Consider the following 19483-nt stretch of genomic DNA (forward strand, 5'->3'; position numbering starts at 1 on the left):
TAAGGAAAAGGTTTGAATAAAAGCCAGTATAAATATAATTGCAAGTACTCAAAGGAATGAAAACGAAAAATATAACACATTTTAATGAAGGATTCTTCTTGCTTGTACAAGGCTGCCTGAAAGGAAAACATCCAGAAATTAGTGAGGGGACTAAATTCACACAAAAAGAGTTTTATCTGGCTCTAAAAAGGTAATGTCTGTAATGAGAAAGAAAAAGGAGACCATTTAGGAAACAAAGGAGATCTAATAAAAGACCTGTTAATTGCTAAACCAGACATGGAGTCCCGGAAAATATAAACATAAAAAAAGTCAGTGGATTCAGGGCACATGGGGATTGTGGTATTTATGCAGCCAATGCAGGGTTTAATTGGGAGCCACATTGCCAGTTCCTGTGGAGTGCAAGAAAGCTGAGATGGTGCCTGGGAGAAGCCATCAATCTCAGGTACCTTCAGTGGTGGGCCTGGAGCTGGATGTGTTTCCCAGCCAAAGACCAGCTGCTACTGAGAAAAGGCAGAAAAAGTACAGTTTGCAAGAGACTGCCAGTGGTTGTCTGAGATTTGAACCAGGAGCAGGTTCAAATCTTCAAATCGCTGGCACTCCATGTACCCTTCTTGAAGGGGAAGTCTCTTACAGGGATTGTGTTACTTGGTGGAGTTGACCTCAGAAGGCAGCTCATGTCCTGCTTATGTGAACAAGAGGAAATCAAATGTAGTTAGATTTCTCTGGAAGGGAGGAATGATTCTGGCAGTTACATTTGGATGAGGCTAAGCTCACATCCTTCATCATGCAAAGGAGAAAATGCTGAGGGAGGAAAAGCCTAGGGATCTGTGAAAGGAAAGCAGGAGCCACAAGGGACAATACTGTAGACTTTCCCCATCCACTGAAGAGCCTGTAAGTCTCTCAACTGTATCTTCTCCACAGCATCTCATGGCTCCACGCATGCACTGCCCAAGCTCCTCTGTTGCTCCTAGACCTTGACTCTGCCTCAAACAGGCAAACTGGGGAGAAGAAAAGAGAGGAGGTAACAGCAGCAGATATTCCAACATGCCAGATTCTATGCTCTGACAATTTACACCAATATAATTGTTTTAATAATGCACCAGGCTTTCCTATGAAATATTACTCTCATAATTGTCTTGATAGGTACTTTGGGATGAAAACTCCCTGAATTATAAATAAAGGGTAATGACAAATGTTAATGCATCAAGTTGGTGCTTGGTAGTGTCCTGGGTTCAGCAGTAGCAGTCATTTTTCTCCTTCTTGGTAGCTGGTGCAGCACTGTGTTTTCGACTTTCAGCCTGGGAACGGTGCTGATAACAGCGATGCTTTTAGTTACTGCTCAAATGTTTGGTCTGCCTAAGGACTTTCTGAGTCTCATGCTCTGCCAGGGAGGAGGGGAAGCTGGGAGGAAGCAGAGACAGGACACCTGACCCAAGGTAGCCAAAGAGGTGTTCCATACCACAGCACGTCATACCCAGGATGTAACTGAGAGTTACCCTGAGGGGCTACGACTGTGGGGCTGGATTAGGCATCAGTCGGTGCTTGGTCGGGCCAGGTGGGTGGGGGTGAGTTATTGGTTGGCAGGTGGTGAGGTGTTGTATTCTCTTCCCTTGTTATTTCCCTTATCATTATTATTATTGGTGGTAGCAGTAGTGGTTTGTGTTATACCTTAGTTACTGGACTGTTCTCACCTCAACCTGTGGGAGTTGCACTCTTGATTCTCCTCCCCATCCCTCTGGGAGCAGGGGGAGGGAAAGAAGGCGGGGAGTGAGTGAACAAGCTGTGTGGCTGGGTTTAAACCACAACAGGTGGCTTACTGCTAGTGTTACATTCAGGCTTATTTGGCATCTTATCTAATGATCTGGATGAAGGAATAAACAGAGTATTAAAAGAAATCCCAAAGGCAAAGAGGCAAGGTGAGCACAGTGGAGGTGAAGAACTGATGTAAAATGCAAAGGGAAAGGATGGCTTGGGGTTAATGGAGGGGACCAGGATTTGGTTTCCTGATTACATCATGCACAGCTTACCTCTGCCAGGCTTTCAGTGGTGCTAATTGATTTCAGACTCATCCCGATGCTTTGGAGGATAGGGACAATGGTTTCTCTGTACCTTGTATATCCATGGGCTACACCACTGGTAACTGCACTTATTCCTCCAATTCTACTTAATTTGAAACACTTCAAATATTGAGTTCAACACAGAGAAGGCCCCTGACAATATCTCTTTGTGGCCTTACAGCACCACAGGCAAATAAATAGCAGTGATTTGTGAAAAACATGGGAAGAACAAAACAAAATGAAGTTCAAACTAGAAGAAGGTAAGACAGCATGTGGAAAGCCCAGCTGAGGCACCAACTCCCAGTAGGAGCATGAAACCAAGGCAACAAGGTTTAGTGTGATGAGGAAAAAAAAATTAAATATGAGGTGGCCACATTATATGGCAAATTTGGGGTTGTTTATGTAAAGTCACACCCTTGCAAAGCAGCGAACGCTCTCCATGCCTGTGGGGTGACAGGAGCTGCAACACTGTGTGGGATGCTGAGCATCTTCCCAGAAGTGACTGATGCATTCAGAGAATGACAAAAGTGACTGGGAGGATGGAGGAGTTTGGTGGCATATATGCAAGCACACAGATATACAGATGTTTGAGAGTGAGAGAAACAAAATGAACTCATTTGGCATTGTCAACAAACATTTGCAGGATGTCAGAAAAATCTGTGTTTCATACATCTGAAAATCATCACTGGGAGGCTTCTTTTGGTCCACAGTTTTGTGAAAGAGTCCAAAAACCTGCACTGAAACTGTTTTTTTGTAATGCTTTTAATCCAGATTTTACTACTGGATTTTGCAGGGGAGCAAAATAATCCCTAAATAATAAGGTTGACTTGCTAATTAAAATATTGTAATTCAGTCCTGCAAAAGCATAAATCTTTGGGGACTTCCAGGAAACCACATTGCAGTGGTGCAGAGGTCTAATTATGCAGATGGGGGTTTTATGAAAACAAAATAGAAAGTATCTGAAATAACTTAGAAAAGAATGTTTTCAAAATGCATATTCTAGAATAACACCAGTACTGTTTTAAGAGAAAGAAAGAATTTTCTCTGAGGTTATCCTATTCCATAAAGCCTGGCTTTTAGGAATTAATTTAAATTACAAATAAGTCTATTAATGTGCATTTGAGTATATTTGGCAATGATTTAATTTCAGAGAAGGAAAACCATACCATGAAACAAAACCCTTGCTACTGTGTACTTATGACCTATTAAAATTCAAGGACATCCTGTACTAAAGGAAATTGCTTTTGAAGTGATTACTTAATAATTTCTTCACTGGACTTTAGCCCAGAGATACAAATTACTCAGTTTTTTACTTTTAGATTATGGAGGCAGATGTTTCATAGAAATCACTGACAGGATTTCTTTAGCTCTCGTATTTCAGATCTGGCCACTAGAAAACTCTCAAAAAGCCTTAATGCTCTGAAGGAACCAAGACATTTTCTCTCAAGTGTTAATGTATGGTAAGCATATTCCAATACTTCAACTATGATCTGTTAATCATTTCATCATCCTGTACTTTACTAGGATTATGTTGTAAAACTTCTGTGAAGATGCATCTGATATAGCACCAAATTATTATTAATGGAAGTAACAAAGTTTTTCATTGCAAAATCCTGTTTATGCTTACTGCTGTATTGCCAGATTGTATTTCTTTAGGCTAAGAGTTCTTTCCTCAGTGTCCAACTGAACTGATTTGTTTTCCGCATTTCAAGAGGAAAAAAAAATATGAAAAGATGAAAAAATGCATTAGTTTTTCCCAAATTCTGTTTTCAGATTTTACTTTTTTTTTTTTGTGCCTTCATGTACGAGGTCATGAATTTTGGATGGTCCTTTTGAGTTTTCCTGTGAAATTTTAACAAGGTTTTGGCAAGTTTTAAGGCACATCTGGGGTTATTGTGGGCTTGCTAGACCTAGGCAAATTCACTCCCTGAAGTTTTCCTGTACTATGCAAGCCGGCATGTGTTGACATTAATGCCTATGGGACGTTCAGTAGATCAAGTCAGTGTCTCTATCATGAAGCTCAAAGTGCTGAGCTGTATTTGCCTGGCAATTCCTTCTCCTGGCTGCCAGCTTTGCTGACACTAGACACCAGGCCTCATAGCACAGTGGGCAACTTTTTCATCCTTTGAAGGAAAGGTTGGAGCCAGTTTTGGTGTCTAAGGGAAAAAGCCTCTCTCTAGCTCTGAGTTCGTAGGTGTAAATCAAGAGAGAAACCAGTTGCTTCCCTATATGCTAGCACAGGTTTTCCAACACTTAGGTCAGGGATGGGGAGAACTCTCCATCTCCACTTCCAGACAGAGAAGTAATCTGCCAGTTTCTGTGAATCCCACATTTAATCATATATCCTTCATGGTGCCTTTATATAGGAAAGCTGCCCTGTATATACTCAGGGCTGAGTATTTTTCTTTGCAGCTGCCACTCTTGTAAATCTAGCTATATTTAGTAATGATTAGTGTAGAACTGGAGAAATTAAATGGTACCAGTAAATGGTGAGAGAACACGTAGCAGTGATAAGAGCATTTTCATACAAGGGCTTAGAATTGTGGCAGCACTGACTTTGGGCACTGAAAGTAACTGGTCTTTATCTTACCTAGCAAGCATACTTCCCTATTTAACCTGAGAGACTTTTCACGTTATATGCTCAACAGATAATCTCACTGAATTTACTAGGACTTTGGAGATGCTTGGAGATGCTGTATATTGATATCCATATGAGAGGCATGTGGCTAAAAATACGTCTTGTCAGCTGTGATTTTTGTTATACACCAGCTCCACTTAAAATTTGCTACAGACAACCAAGATGAGTGGAGCCTGCCTGCAAGAACTACTTGCTCTCTACCCTTCTGAGCTAAAGCAGATGTTACCTATTATTCAGCAGAAGGCCTGTGCTGCATGCTAAACAGGGTTGGTAATATTCAGTAAAGGGCATTGGTAAAGCACACTTGAGAGGGGATAGGCACGTATCCTTCAACGATGTTGTTACCCTACTGTTTCACTGGAGGTTTTATTGCGAAGGTTTTCTGGTTTCAGTAAATCAGAGGGAGGGGAAGTCACACCTAGTTACTGCACCGGAGGGTATCAGGTTGCTTAGCATAAAGTGCCATGGACATACAACAAGCAGTAACCTTAGAAAAACTAAAGAAAATAGGCAAAAAGTGGATTGCTGAAGTATCTGCATACAATCAAACCAGCTAAAGTCATTGTCATGTTTCATTTGGAAAAAACATGTTTTCTTTGTGTCATGCTGATGATTTTGACTTGCTTCTCTCCCGCCCCTGACAACACCCCCCCCCCCAGTAGGCTGAATTAATGAATAACGTGATTAGACCCATCCTGTGGACAATCTGCAAATCACTGTCCTTAATGGAGATGATGTAGTCTTCCTCCTTACAGCTCCAGAGGTCTCTGTATAATGATGCATGTTTAGTTATTGACACTCAGTTTCTCAAAGCAGATGTTTTACACATTTTCAGGGATGTGGTTTTCTGAATACAAATTAGCTGAAGTGGCAATTGGTGGTATTTGTAACTCAAAAGAAAACATTCACATTTACCAGTTGTGCTGTTTCTGCGGCTCTAATACAGTGTTAGCCATTTTCCTTATCTGATTACATTCTCATTGCAGCATACATTGCTTTTTTCCATTAAAAGTCAGTAACTTGGGATCTAAGCAGCGGAAAAATTAAACACCAATTAAAGCAATTAGAAAAACACTAATTTTGTCTGCTGAGTCTGGTTCTGCATTCCCTTTAGATGCGTATCTTCCATGGAGGTCAACAAGAGGTCTATGTGCAAAAATGCATTAGGATCAAGTCATGAAAGAAAATTAGATTAAGGTTTTATAAATAACTGACTTTTTGGTTGGTTGTTTTTTTTTTTTCTTCCCCAATTAATACAATAATTGAAAAAATTCATCACAGGTCAATCTGAAGTAAATTTTCTTCACAAAAACACAAGCTTGGTTTTGAAAAAAAGATGAAGAAAATAAAATATCTGCTTTTAGGTTAAACAAAATTGTTTCATCTGTACAGACATGCTTTAGGTAGTTCTTTTAAAATCAAAGATATCTGAAACACTTTTAAATGTAGTTCAAAACAATCTTATTTGAGGAGAGTGCTTGTTTAAGAAATCTTGTAATAAAACATTTCAATTTATAATGTTATTTAATCCAAACAGTTTTACCAGAAATGCAGGAAGCTCATTACAGTAAAGTGTAACCTGTAATTTTCAGTGAACAGAGATGGAATAAGATAGAAAATATCTGCACAGGGCTCTGCTGCAGGTTTTGCTGCTTGCAGGTTAAATACCACTAGAATCATTGCCCACTGCCTGCACATCATTTGTTTCAGGAACATAACAAGTATTTCATCTCTTTTTGCTGAATCCAGTGCTTCCTACCATACTTCCCAAGTTGCTGCATTGTTTTAAGCATAGAAATTTTAAGTTTTAGGAATTTCCAATGGAAATAATGACTGAAAGGCACAGTTGCTATTGACAGATTTTAAATGGATTTGAGATACGAACATAACTTAAGCGAAAATCATTTTTTTGAGGGTGATGTGGGGATCTGCTGAGCCCCATCTTTATGTTTCAGGATGCCCATCACAGTATGGCATCAGTCACCAAGAACTACTATAATACAAGTTACAAAGGTAATGAAGGCACTGAAAGCTAATAATTTAACGGGAAAAAATGTCATTTAAAGTCAGGCTCACAGTGTTACTCTTTTCCTGCCTCTCTCAGCTGCAATATGCAGAAACACAAACTGCTGCATTAATACTTCTGCAAAACCCCTTTTGGAAAGGAGAACAGGCAAAGTGGTAGGCTATGGCAGGCTGGGTTGCTTTTCCACCTCAGGAACCAGAGTACTGTCACATCAAAAATCCACTTCTGCACTGAAGGCTTGGAGTTACTTTAGGGCCAGTGGTTTTCAGGCCTCCAGGAATGATGGTGGTTGCCTTCACAGACTTGGAATCGTCACTTTCCTCACTTTGCCATAGAAGATGTGTATGAACTAGCATGGCTTCTGCTTTCAGTAGGACTTTTGAAGCATTATGAAATGAGAATATCAAGGACAACCACAGAAACTACTGAAATCATAATGGGATCTGTATTATGATTTACACCAAACTAGTTATTACTTAGTGTAAATGCTGGGTTACAGCCAATAACAATGGACAAGCTTTGTATTTCTACATTAATTTCTTCTCTCCTTATTCAGTGTTGGTCTCAGATTAACTTCTTATATCATGGAATTGTAGAAATATTAAATTGGAAGGGAGCTATAGATCTCATTTAGTCCAACTCCCCACTCACAGCAAGGAAACTTCAAAGCTGGAGCAGGCTGCCCAGTGCCTTCCCCAGGTGAGTTTTGAGTATCTCCAGGGGTGGTGTTTCCACAGTCTCTGTAGTATGTGCCTATAATTTATTGGCTGATGTATTTACCACTGCAACAGAAATAGGGTTAAAAGCATGTGCCTGCAGGGATAGATATGGATGGTTATGACCTTTTCGTGATGATGCTCTGAGCTAGATGGACAAGAGGAGGTCTGCTCTAGACTAGGTTATATAGGCTTATAGGCTCGGGAGTAGACACAACCCTGTGTCATCCTCTTGTGCAGACATAACTGTGTGGGCTAACACAACTCTGATGAGGGGTGGGGGAAACAGCTGGGTTGCTTCTAACAATATTTATTTACAATTTTAATTTTGAAAAAAGAAGAGACTAAATCAACTGTAAATCCTCAGATGCTCTGAAATGATGTATGGCAAAGTCAGTCCTTCACTTCTGTACTCTGCCTTGCTCTCATTCTACTTTTATGTCTTTATTCCCTTTGCCACAGTCAAACTATTAGTAGGATTAGAAAATTCCAGTTTCACAGAAGTCAGTATCTTTAGATAAAAGTGAGTTCTGCTTTTCCAAGGTACTTTTTAATGTCTTAGCTTAAAAAAAAACAACCAACCAACCGAACAGCAAAAATATAAAAGGATATTGAATCATGTTTTTTTCAGAGAAGAGATAGGCCAGATAGCTGCTTTAGGTGACTGTTAAGCCATCCTAAGGCATTTATAACTAGTTAGCGTGCAGACATTCACGCTATCATCTCACACCAGCTCCTTCAGTGTGTTGGCTGCTGGGGAGAGGGGAGGCAGTAGCCACAACACCCAAAGCTGCCAGGACATCCCTGAGGCTGGCTGGAGGGGGTAGAGGGGGAAAGCGATGGGTAGTAGATCCCGACTTGCCCAACCCCACTCAAAGCTCATGGGTCACAGCATTACTGAAGGCAGAGTTCACCTGCCCACTATTTCTTGTCTGCAGAGATGACTTCTTTTCTCCGTTCTCTCTGGTGCATTTCCTGGAGGAGCTGAACACATGCTCCCAAACACTTAATCATATCTGTTTTCCTAATTACCTTTTCAGTTACTATTTTGCACGGTGGGTTTCTAGTTGTAAATAGTAAGTGGCTGGTGGGTGGTTTGTTACAAAAGCAGTATTTTATTCTATTTTCCCCCTCTTGTCTTTCTGCATCCATTTCTTGACTTCAGAGGATAGAATTTCAACTGAATTTGCACTTCTTTTATCTCTCTACCTACACACCTTTTCCAACTCCCTTTTCTTATTCTGTATGTACATATTTGTATATCTATTTATTTATGTATCAAGTCTATTCTTATTCACACTTCTTTGGTTTTTGCTTTTAGCTTTTTCCTCTGCTGAGATCTATCTCTGGGGAAACAAACACAAAAACTGGAAGATAGAAGACTATCCCAGAAAGGTTACTGAAAGAGGACATCTACTCAGACAGACTAGGGCATGGGAGAGAGCAACAGCAGAGCTCTGACTTTTTGAACAAATCCAGAGGACCCAAGCTGGGCAAAGGCATTTATCAGCCAGTCTTGTTCTTTACACTTTCTGTAACCACCCTTATATTACAAAATTACAATCACAGAATCATAGAACAGTTAGGGTTGGAAAGGACCTTAAGATCATCCAGTTCCAACCCCGCTGCCATGGGCAGGGACACCTCACACTAAACCATGTCACCCAAGTCTCTGTCCAACCTGGCCTTGAACACTGCCAGGGATGGTGCATTCACAACTTCCTTGGGCAACCCATTCCCGTGCCTCACCACCCTCACAGTAATCATCTTTTGTAATGCAAAATCATGCAAAGCTTTTCTTTGCGGTCTTCTCTTCCACTTCAAATGAGGCACTCTGACTCTAGTGCCTAACTAATTGCTTTTCATCTTGCTTAAGTTCAAGTTACTGTATCTTCATTGCAGCAGGCTGCATTTCCACTTAATGAATACTGATAAGTTAGACACTAGAAAGCGCCTTTGGTCAAACAACTTGCCTTGTTCTGAATTCTCAGTAGATCAAAGCAATTATAAATCTGTCAGTCCAATCTTCTTTACCTTCAGCATGAGCTACAATATTTTCTAATACTATGAAGTTTACCAATAGTTTTTTTTCCTGGAAGTTTTTCTGGGGAACAGGGTTGATTGTTACATATAGCTGCTGGATCTCTTTTCAATGCATACATGTAGCTTGAGCTACTAAGGCCAGCTAAAGTGTTTATCAATGGATTAACATGTTTATCTACCTGCTAATGTAGGTTGCAGATTTTATGATATGGAAAACAGAAGAAATCTCTTCATTCTGGATAAGAAAACAGAGATTAAAGAGGAAATGACAGTCTTCTACTGAGTAACATTTGTCCCTATGTGCCACAGGAAACCACTGGAAGACAGCAGCTGAGCTGGTAGAGGTGTGGTGTGGGTTCAGTTATAAGAAATATCAGAGGATGAGATGTTTCTCTTGTACTTGGTTGTATACCTCCAGAACAACTTTGCTGCCTTCATGTTGGTAACTGAGAACGGAGCTTGGGCAAAGGTGTGTAATATTTGCTGAAGGGGCATTTCATTGGTTTTACGGTTTTGAAACACATGGAGGTAGAAAACACACCTATGGCATTGGTTGAGTGTAAGCGGCGAGGAGAAGCAGACAGGCCAACCCAATATGGGTGATAAGCAACTTCCAGTTTATTTGTGACGCAGTTCACACATATATAGGAGTGGTATTCAGCCACTCCTTCTTGGCATAACAGTATTGGTTAGCCCCCACAGCTTCCTCCACATTCTCCTCCCAGGTCCGGTCTCCGGCCACCTGTGGGGGCCACCCCCTGCCTTGCTCGCACAGTCCTCCAGGGCTCTATGGTTCTGCTCTTAGAGTCATTCTGCAACAATTCCCCCCTTTTTCTTTGTGCAAGCAAGGCATTATGGGTTATTCTGTTCACCTGTTTTATCACACAACTATAAACGAGTCTAATAGCTACGATGATTAACCTAACAATGATACATAAGTGCAATACTTTAAACCGCAGTGTTTGACTCAACCTGTAATGCCCGGTGAAGACAACCATCTAGTTATTCTTAGGATATTGCTCATTTACTATTGCTGGGTAAGCTGAGCCAGGGTTCTCAGCTGTGCGTGCATCGAATTAGCATAATCAGAGAGACTCATACAACACATTCCATCAAACTCTTCACATCCATGTCCCTGTTCCAACAACAAAAGGTTCTGCAGTGTTGCATGTCTCACAGAGTCAACCTTAAAACAAATCAGGAATTGCCTTCGATGTAGAATTGTCTGCTTAGCAACTCAGCAAATTTCCATACTCTAACATCTCTTTTACAAGTGACAAATCTATACAATACAAGGTGCAGTTTCTTATTAGCAACTAGCTAGTAAATACAGGTGGTTTTATACACAAAATCACAACCTCTAATATAGCTACTTTACGAGCACACATATTCAGGATGTTACTTTTCAGTTGTCCCCAAGTGATGTTTTGCAGTTATTTGTTCTTTCTCTTCCTCTATCTCAGTCTGCTTGGGGTAATCACAGTCAGCTCCTGTAGCTGAGGCATCAGGTTTATCCATTCATCTGTCCAGCTCATGGCAGGGCTTCACAAACTTTGCACAGTCGCCATGGACCTGTAGGCAGGAGGGCACAAATATACCCCCTCCCCCAGGTTATCAGTTCTTGAGAAGTAGACAGGTTAAAGTTAAATGTAACATCAAACATCATTACTCCCTCTCTCTCTCTCCCCTTTTTTTTTTTTTTTTTTGAGTCCCTGCAAAAGCCATCATTACTCCCACTACAGTCCCACGTACAGAACGTGGCACAAGGACCCTGTGGAGACTAACAGCAAACCAGCTCCGAGAAGCATCATTGCAGTGCGAGGTGGCAGGCTCAACCTTAGCGGGCGTCCCCGCAGAGGCTCTGCCTCCCCCACATTGTATGAGGCTTGGGCTTTTAAACTGACCAAAATGCACACTCATTCTGACACAGGTGGCCAGCCTGTGCTGGAAGAAGTGGCCAGCAGTATCTACAGAGGTCTCCAAGGGTTGGTAGAAACCTGGACATACTTATATTTACCAACTTCTAATACATGAGTATCACAGAGAAACTGTATGGGCTCTCCCTGTCAATTGCAAGAAAAAATCATAACATATACAGCTTGAGTATAAGAGAATTTTAACACATACGTGGTCACTGTTTGTCAGGCCTCCTTAACTATTTTGAGATCAAGAGCTTCCCACTCTTTAGCCCCCTGCTGTATAGTAAACACAGGATATGCAAAGATGCCCATTGCAGAAAATTCACCAGTAATGATCACATCTTTGGTTACCCATTGTTACAACTGAGCGTCTCCAGGGCCAGTAAGTCTGAGCAGACCGACCCGGGAGACGAAGAATCAGGGTCTGGAAGCAGAGGATATAAATCTGGATCGGATTCAGGGGATTCGGGGGCTGATCCTGCGCCGAACTCGGGGTCTCCGTTGCTCGCAGCTGTGTCTTTCTTATCAGGTGTCTCCCGTTCGGTATGTGGCCATCTGCAGACGTGGCTCCTCCATGACTGAGTTAAACATTTTTTCACTCTAGGGCATAGTGGGTTGGAGAGGCGCGCGGCTCCTTTAAATCTCCCGCTCGCGCATGATCCCTATTTTCTACTGCGTGCTTCAAAATGGCGCCGCAATCGATCCGGCGCCAAGGCACTAACCTCTTTCTTTCGGATTCCTCGACATTTATCATGCGTATCCCTTCTAATATACTTTCTCTGTCCTTTTCACAGTCCCTACTTTCGGAACTGGGGTGGTGGGGGAGCAGGGGGTTACACCTCCTCCGCGGCACCTTCTGATGGAGGGGGAGAAAAGGAAAGGGGGGGGGGGGAAACCCTGTGCTACCGCGAGTTGGGGGGGGGGGGGGGGAACGTGTTGTAATCTTCCCCCGGTTTCAACCGACCGGGGACGTCTGTTCCTAGTTTCTCCGTTGCTACCGCGGCAGTTTTCTTTTCTGCCTTGTATCTTTTTATACAGTTCATTACTTCCCTCCGTGGTTTACCGAGTTTCTTTGCCTTCTTATAATCATTAAGCACTGAGTCAAATAGTTCATCACCAAACTTTCGCCACTCACTCTCCTCAAATATTGTATTAGGATCTGCAAAAAAAATCTCTTAGCCTTCCCTACAGCCACTAGACCTGCTAGCTGCTTTAGAGTCTCAGGCTCAATTCCCCGCTTTTATAAAAAGCACTGTAAAAAGTTCAGGGCTCAGTTTCCCGCTTTTATAAAAACCACTGTAATAAGTCCAGGGCTACCTCTTGGTCCATTTTCATGGCCAGCCTTTTCCGGATCGTCTTCTTCTGGGTCGTCCTGTAACCTCGGTCTCCGGATCGGCCTCCCGACGCAGCAGTGTCTGGTTCGCCCCAGCGGCGGACTTTTTCGGTTAGTCCAAGCACCCGGGTCCGTCACGCCACCGCAGCAGCATTGCCCGCGCTGCCCGGCCGCTGCCGCCGGCGCCGCTCTCTCGCCGTTCCGGGTCCCCGTCGACCGGGGCCCTGTATCCCGGGTCCCCGTCGGCCGGGGCCCTTTATCCGGGTCCCCGTCGGCCGGGGCCCTGTATCCCGGGTCCCCGTCAGCCGGGGCCCTTTATCCGGGTCCCCGTCGACCGGGGCCCTGTATCCCGGGTCCCCGTCAACCGGGGCCCTGTATCCCGGGTCCCCGCTAGTCGGGACCCTGTAATCCGGGTCCCCAGCGACCAGGGCCCTGTAGTCCACGTCCCTGTTCGGGCGCCATTTGTAAGCGGCGAGGATAAGCAGACAGGCCAACCCAATGTGGGTGATAAGCAACTTCTGGTTTATTTGTGACGCAGTTCACACATATATAGGAGTGGTATTCAGCCACTCCTTCTTGGCATAACAGTATTGGTTAGCCCCCACAGCTTCCTCCACATTCTCCTCCCAGGTCCGGTCTCTGTCCACCTGTGGGGGCCACCCCCTGCCTTGCTTGCACAGTCCTCCAGAACTCTATGGTTCTGCTCTTAGAGTCATTCTGCAACAGTTGAGTTTATTTAGGAGGTTACTGGAGTTACGCCAAAACTTGCAGCATGGACTTGCCCAAGCCATGATCCCAGGCATGGTCATTCTAGAGAATCTATGCAAGGACCAGGTCTGCCCTGTACCACCAGCCTGTGCAAAAGCAGAGGATGTGGGAGAATGTGGCAGTGTGGGAGGGAGCCTGGGTGCTAGATACCCATTCTGGGTGAGGATGGGAACACAGGAGTTTGCCTCACCCAATGCAAAGCACAGTGTCAGCAGGGCTGGAAGCTTCTTCCACACCTCTAAGAAGCACCATGAAATTGGGATCACCTGGGTCTAACAAAATGGACAAATCTAGTCCAGGCTTTAACTCACTATTGGGATCAGATATTGGCATTAACCTTTTTTCCCCACAGGCACTTGTTTTTATTCTGATGGCTGAAATTGTATCTGGCCATCTCTTAATGAGCATAACATAGGGGTGTAAGCTGGAATTGTGTCTTTACAAGTTCCTCAAATATAAAAAAATGAAGGGAAACTATTCCTGGAGAGATACAATGACATGTTCATCCCAAAGTTACTTTCTGAATAAAACCAGCCTCTTAAAGCATGAATGGAAACTGACAACAATGAAGCAGCCTTTGTTTTGAAGAAATGACTGAAAAATCATGTTACTTACTCTTCAGACTTCTTACTGTAGAGACTAGGAAGAGTCCTATGGACTTTCCAACAATGTTATACTAACATGTGAAGTTTCTGTGAGGATAGAGGTATTTGTCATCAAAAAGCCCTCTCTGAACATGCAAAGAACAGTTTTTGAAGAACAATTAGTTCCACATGTTCTGAGTCTGTAGCTATGTAGTGTGACAGCTGGGGTACTGGCAGGTGGTAGGATGGGAAACACCAACTCAACGTCTCCAGATGAGAAGGTACCTATCGGCCCACACCGTTAGTGCCGTCTGCGCTTGTTGAAGCCATGCTTCCCCATGAAAGCCACTGCTCCACACTAGGCACTGCAGTAGTGCCTATTTGTGCCCAATTCACCACCCCTCTCATCAGAAGATGCTCTTCTGTCACCCCTGCCCATGTTTCTCCCACCACCAGTGGTCCTTTTTCAGTGTACTTGTGCCTCAGACTCATTAATTTGCATGCTTTTCAGGCTGCATCTTGTTTCTCTCCCTGCCATGCTTCTGTTCTCACTGGTTGCCTTTGTATTATTCCTTTGTCCTGGCAGGTGTTTGCAGCTTGTCTTATTTTAATATCATCTGCAAGCTTCTGTGTTTACTTCCATGTTCTGCATCCTGATGAACTTGTTTGGGAGAAAGAGTGCAGTCATGGGGATAACTCAGCATGCAGGGAACCAGAGCAGGATTTGCCCCCTGCATGGAACCTCTGACATAAATATGTCCTTTGTATTTATTTCTTACTTGTCAGCAACTGCTGAGCCCAGGCTCAAGATAGAGCCATGCGAATGATTTATGGACTGTAACTAATATTGTAAGACAAAAGACAAACCCATCTGTGTTGAAGGGGCAGCGAAAGTAGAATTCATTAGCTAACAGCTTAGTCTCCATCTTATACTTTACTATTCATAGTATTACTAGAGTAATAATAATTTATGACCAAAAAAAGAGATGTAAATATATTCCAGGCCCTGGTCTGTATGAGCAAGTCAGTATGTAGTATTACAAGTGCAGCTTCTTAAGAAAATATATGTGGCAAAATTATTCTGATACCTACATTTGTGTACTGAGGATAAGGCAGAGAAATACATGGACAGAGTAATTATATGCCCCTTTGAAGAGTAGAACATTTTACCTAGAAAAATATATGGGCAAAAATATTTGTCAGCACAGCTGGAATAAAATGTTCCATTTTAAATCATTCAACCAAATAGGGTTTTTTCATTATTCTTTAGAGAAAAATATTTTGGAAAAAAAATCAGTTTTCCAAAGAAAACTTTGGAAGTTTGTTTGTAAAATATTATAATTAAATTATCCTTAAACAAACCTAAACTTGTTTTGCTCCTAATTTTTAACTGAAGCTGTTCACAGAGGTTAATTGTATTAAAGCTGCATCTTTTGGCACCAAAACACATGCACCCATTGTGTGTCAATAAGGAACAGGAGGTGAACTTAAACCATGCAAAGAGGCCCAGTCCAGTTTCCTAAAGGTTTGTGGAGATCCTAGACATACTGATAGGGTTCCTGCTGGGATTTTCAGACTTACAGTGGGTGATCAGTTCCCACTGGTCTAAACCAAAGAAAACAGAAGTGAAAAAGAGATCATCTCACCTGGTCCTGCTTTGCTGTTGCCTGTGTGATGATTACCACAATTACACCAACATGCTTACATGGCCTTTGAAAGAATTACCCAGGTGGCTGATACTGCTTTTATCTCCAAAGCACAGTGCTGGGAGGAGCTCTGAAAACACCTTCATTGGGTATCACTAAAGAGTCGCTGGCCAAGATCCAGCCTGGAACAACCTCTTGGTCAGTTTGGACCACTCCACTTACAGGTGGTCTGACTGATCCAGAAGCTTTATGGAGCTGTGGTGTGAGAGTGGGTCTGTGATTGCAGGTGGGTCTCATTTACACATCAGGCTGGCTGGCATCACATAGTTCATTTAGTGTAAAGCAGCTTGTGGACTGTTCTGTGTTGTGCTAAAAACATAGGCGAGAGTAAGTTCACGTCTCTTAGAGAAAAAAGGACTTCAGGCTACTTTTGCAGCCTCCATTTGGGGCATGTAATCTTTGGCTGACACCACAGAGGGGGGCCGTTGTCTTTTGGAGCATATGAGTGGCTGCGGGTATGTGAAGGTCATTCAGCTGGGGAAGCAGCTGGGCTGCCATTCACAATGTTTCCTTAGACAACTGTAACAGATGCAGCAAAAAACTGTCCCGTCAACAAGAATGGGAGGTATACACAGTACGTAAATAACTTTCCCATGCAGATGTCTTCCTAGTGATCTAACTGAAAATAGAAGACTCTGAAGGGAAAAAGCTCAAGTACAGCAGAGCATGATGCTCCATGGGGATTCAGCCTTGTCAGAGTACTACAGGGATAGACAGTGTGATCCGGAAATTCCTTCTGTTCTTTCGTTACCCATGCTTTATTGGTATTCTTCTTCCTATAGATTTCCAGGTATACTTTGCAACAAATCATATATTACTGAAGCTAAGGGCACTGCTGCAGTCAGAGGGCTTAGTAAAAGTAGAAGTGGCTAAGGGCAAAAGTCAATGGTGAAATGTGAACCCACAACACAAAAAGGCAGTGGAAAAGCCGGAAAAAAAGCATGTAGCTGCAGGCAGGAGGAAGAACAGAGCAGCTCTTTAGTAAGAAGTTATTGAAGAAATCACTCCCTCATAAACATATTGTTTATTCAGCTGCAGAGATGAGAAAGCACATCAGTAGGAGGCAGTGAGCTGGAAGCCACTGAGTTTTTGCACTGATGTGAATCACAGGACCACAGCATGGATAGGTGACCTCTGAGGATCACCTGGTCCAGCCCTCCTGCCCAAAGCAGGGTCAGCTGCAGGCAGGTTGCTTAGATCAATGCATGGACATTGCACAGACTCTCTGGGCAACCTGTGCCAGTGTTTGACTACCCTCCCAGTGAAATGTTTTCTTATGTTTAGATGGAATTTCATGTGTTTCAGTTTGTGTCTATTGCATCTTTTCCTGTCTTTGGCCAGCACTGAGAAGACCCTGTCTCCCTCTTCTTCCTCCCTCCCATGAAGTATTTATAAATACTGATGAGATCCTCCTGAGTCTTCTCTAGATTAAACAGGCCCACCTCTCTCAGCTTGTAGGAGAGATGCTCCAGTCCCTTTATCATAGTAGCCCTGTACTGAGCTTACTACTGTAGCTCCACACCTCTTGTGCTGGGGATCCCAGAACCGGACACAGCAATCCAGGTGTACCACCAGTGCTGAGCAGTGGAAAGAATCACCTCCCTCAGCCTACTGGAAGTGCTCCATCTAATGCAGCCCTGGATGCTCGTGGTCTTTGCAGCTAGAGTGTGCTGATGGCTGGTGTTCAATCTTGTGTCCACCAGGACTTCCAGGTCCTTCTCTGCAGAGCTATTTTGCAGTTGGTCAGCCACAGCTTGCACTGGTGCCTGAGGTTATTTCTGCTCAGGGGCAGGATTATGCATTTTCCCTTGTTGGACTTTATGAGATTCCTCTCTGCCCATTTCTCTCCAACCTATCCAGATCTGTTTGGTGTGTGAGTGACAGCAAGAAGGGGAAAGAAAGAGAGAAATTAAAGATATATTTTATGAAACAGAGAATCTAATCTGTTTTTGAGTTTACCATGGTGGAGAATCCCTACAATAGGATAGGGTAGTATAGAATAGAATAAAAAATTCAGTTGGAAGGTATCTTACAGGGATCATCCAGTTCAACTGTCTGACCACTTCAGGACTGATCAGAAGTTAGAGCATGTTGTTAAGGGCATTGTCCAAATGCCTCTTAAATACTGACAGCCTTGGGATATTGGCCACCTTTCCAGAAAGCCTGTTCTAGTGCTCTCAAGTTAACTCAAGCTCATGATCTCAAGTTGGTTGAGTTTTTTTATGTCCTCTTTTTGTTCTAGAAGATCTAATACTTAGTAAACCTTGAAAATGCTATGGTGCTTTTTGACTGTGGCTTCTTGTGATGCTATTCTGTTGGATCCAACTTGGTTCTACTCAAATCTGTCCTGATGAGAACAGGTACGACTCAGCTGATATTATGATGAGTGTACAGTCCCATATGTCACTGCAGAGTGGGGAAAAAAAAAACAACAATAGCATGTAGTAAACTACAAAGCAAAATCAAATATGTGGTTGCAGTTACCTTTGCTACTTTGTGCAGTCTGAAAAATGCTTTTTGCTCTTGTGAAGTTTGACAAGTTACCGAACAAAGCTGATGGGTTTTCAACACCCTGCATTTAATATTAAATGTCTTGTATCTGCAAGCATAAACTAGTAATGGGAAACATATCGCTGGGAACAAATACCCATCTCAACCTGTGGTCTCATCTCTGCTTTTGATTAAATTCCTGCATTTGCAGCAAAGGAAGCAACAAATTTACAACTTTGTCAGTAAGAGAAGATAGTTGAAGAGTTGCTCTATCTATCTTGATTTACAGTTCATTTATTTTTATCTACCAGTCAACACACAAATACATTCAGCTACAGGTTTGGTATTTGTAAGAGCTTTCAGAAATGAAACAATCTTTTCTGATCCCTTTTAAATAGTTAACTCTTTCCCCACTTTTCATCAATTACAGTGAAAAGTGACTTACAAGAAATTTTTATCTAGATAAATAAAAGATTCCAGGGACTAAATATATTGCTCAAACCATTTTGGCTCAGAGAACCTGCAGGCTTAAGGTCTGTATTAGTGTCATGGTTTAAAACCAGTCAGCCAGCTTGTTCACTCACTCCCCCCCTTCTTTCCCTCCCCCTACTCCCGGAGGGATGGAGAGGAGAATCGAAAAGAATGCAACTCCCACGGGTTGAGATAAGAACAGTTTAGTAACTAAGGTATAACACAAATCACTACTGCTACCACCAATGATAACAATGATAAAGGAAATAACAAGGGAAGAGAATACAACACCTCGGCACCAGCCAACCAATAACTCGCCCCCCCAGCCCGACCAAGCACTGACCAATACCTCGTCCAACCCTGCAGTCTCCCAGCCCTTCCGGCTAACTCCCAGTTACATCCTGGGCATGACATGCTGTGGTATGGAATACCTCTTTGGTCAGTTTGGGTCAGGTGTCCTGTCTCTGCTTTCTCCCGGCTTCCCCTCCTCCCTGGCAGAGCATGAGGCTCACAAAGTCCTTGGCCAGACCAAAACATCATTGTTATCAGCTCTGTTCCCAGGCTGAAAGTCAAAACACAGCACTGCACCAGCTACTAAGAAGGAGAAAAAATGACTGCTACTGCTGAACCCAGGAAGCCAGCAAGCTCTCTAACCTTTGTGAGGAGCTATTCATCACCATAAGTCATTACACCTACCAGATGTAGGTTCACTTTTAAAAATAGTGAACACCA

This window comes from Pezoporus occidentalis, unplaced genomic scaffold (assembly GCF_034315485.1).
Source record: "Pezoporus occidentalis ecotype Australia unplaced genomic scaffold, CSIRO_AGI_Poc_V1 ctg18, whole genome shotgun sequence".
NCBI classification, from domain to species: domain Eukaryota; kingdom Metazoa; phylum Chordata; class Aves; order Psittaciformes; family Psittacidae; genus Pezoporus; species Pezoporus occidentalis.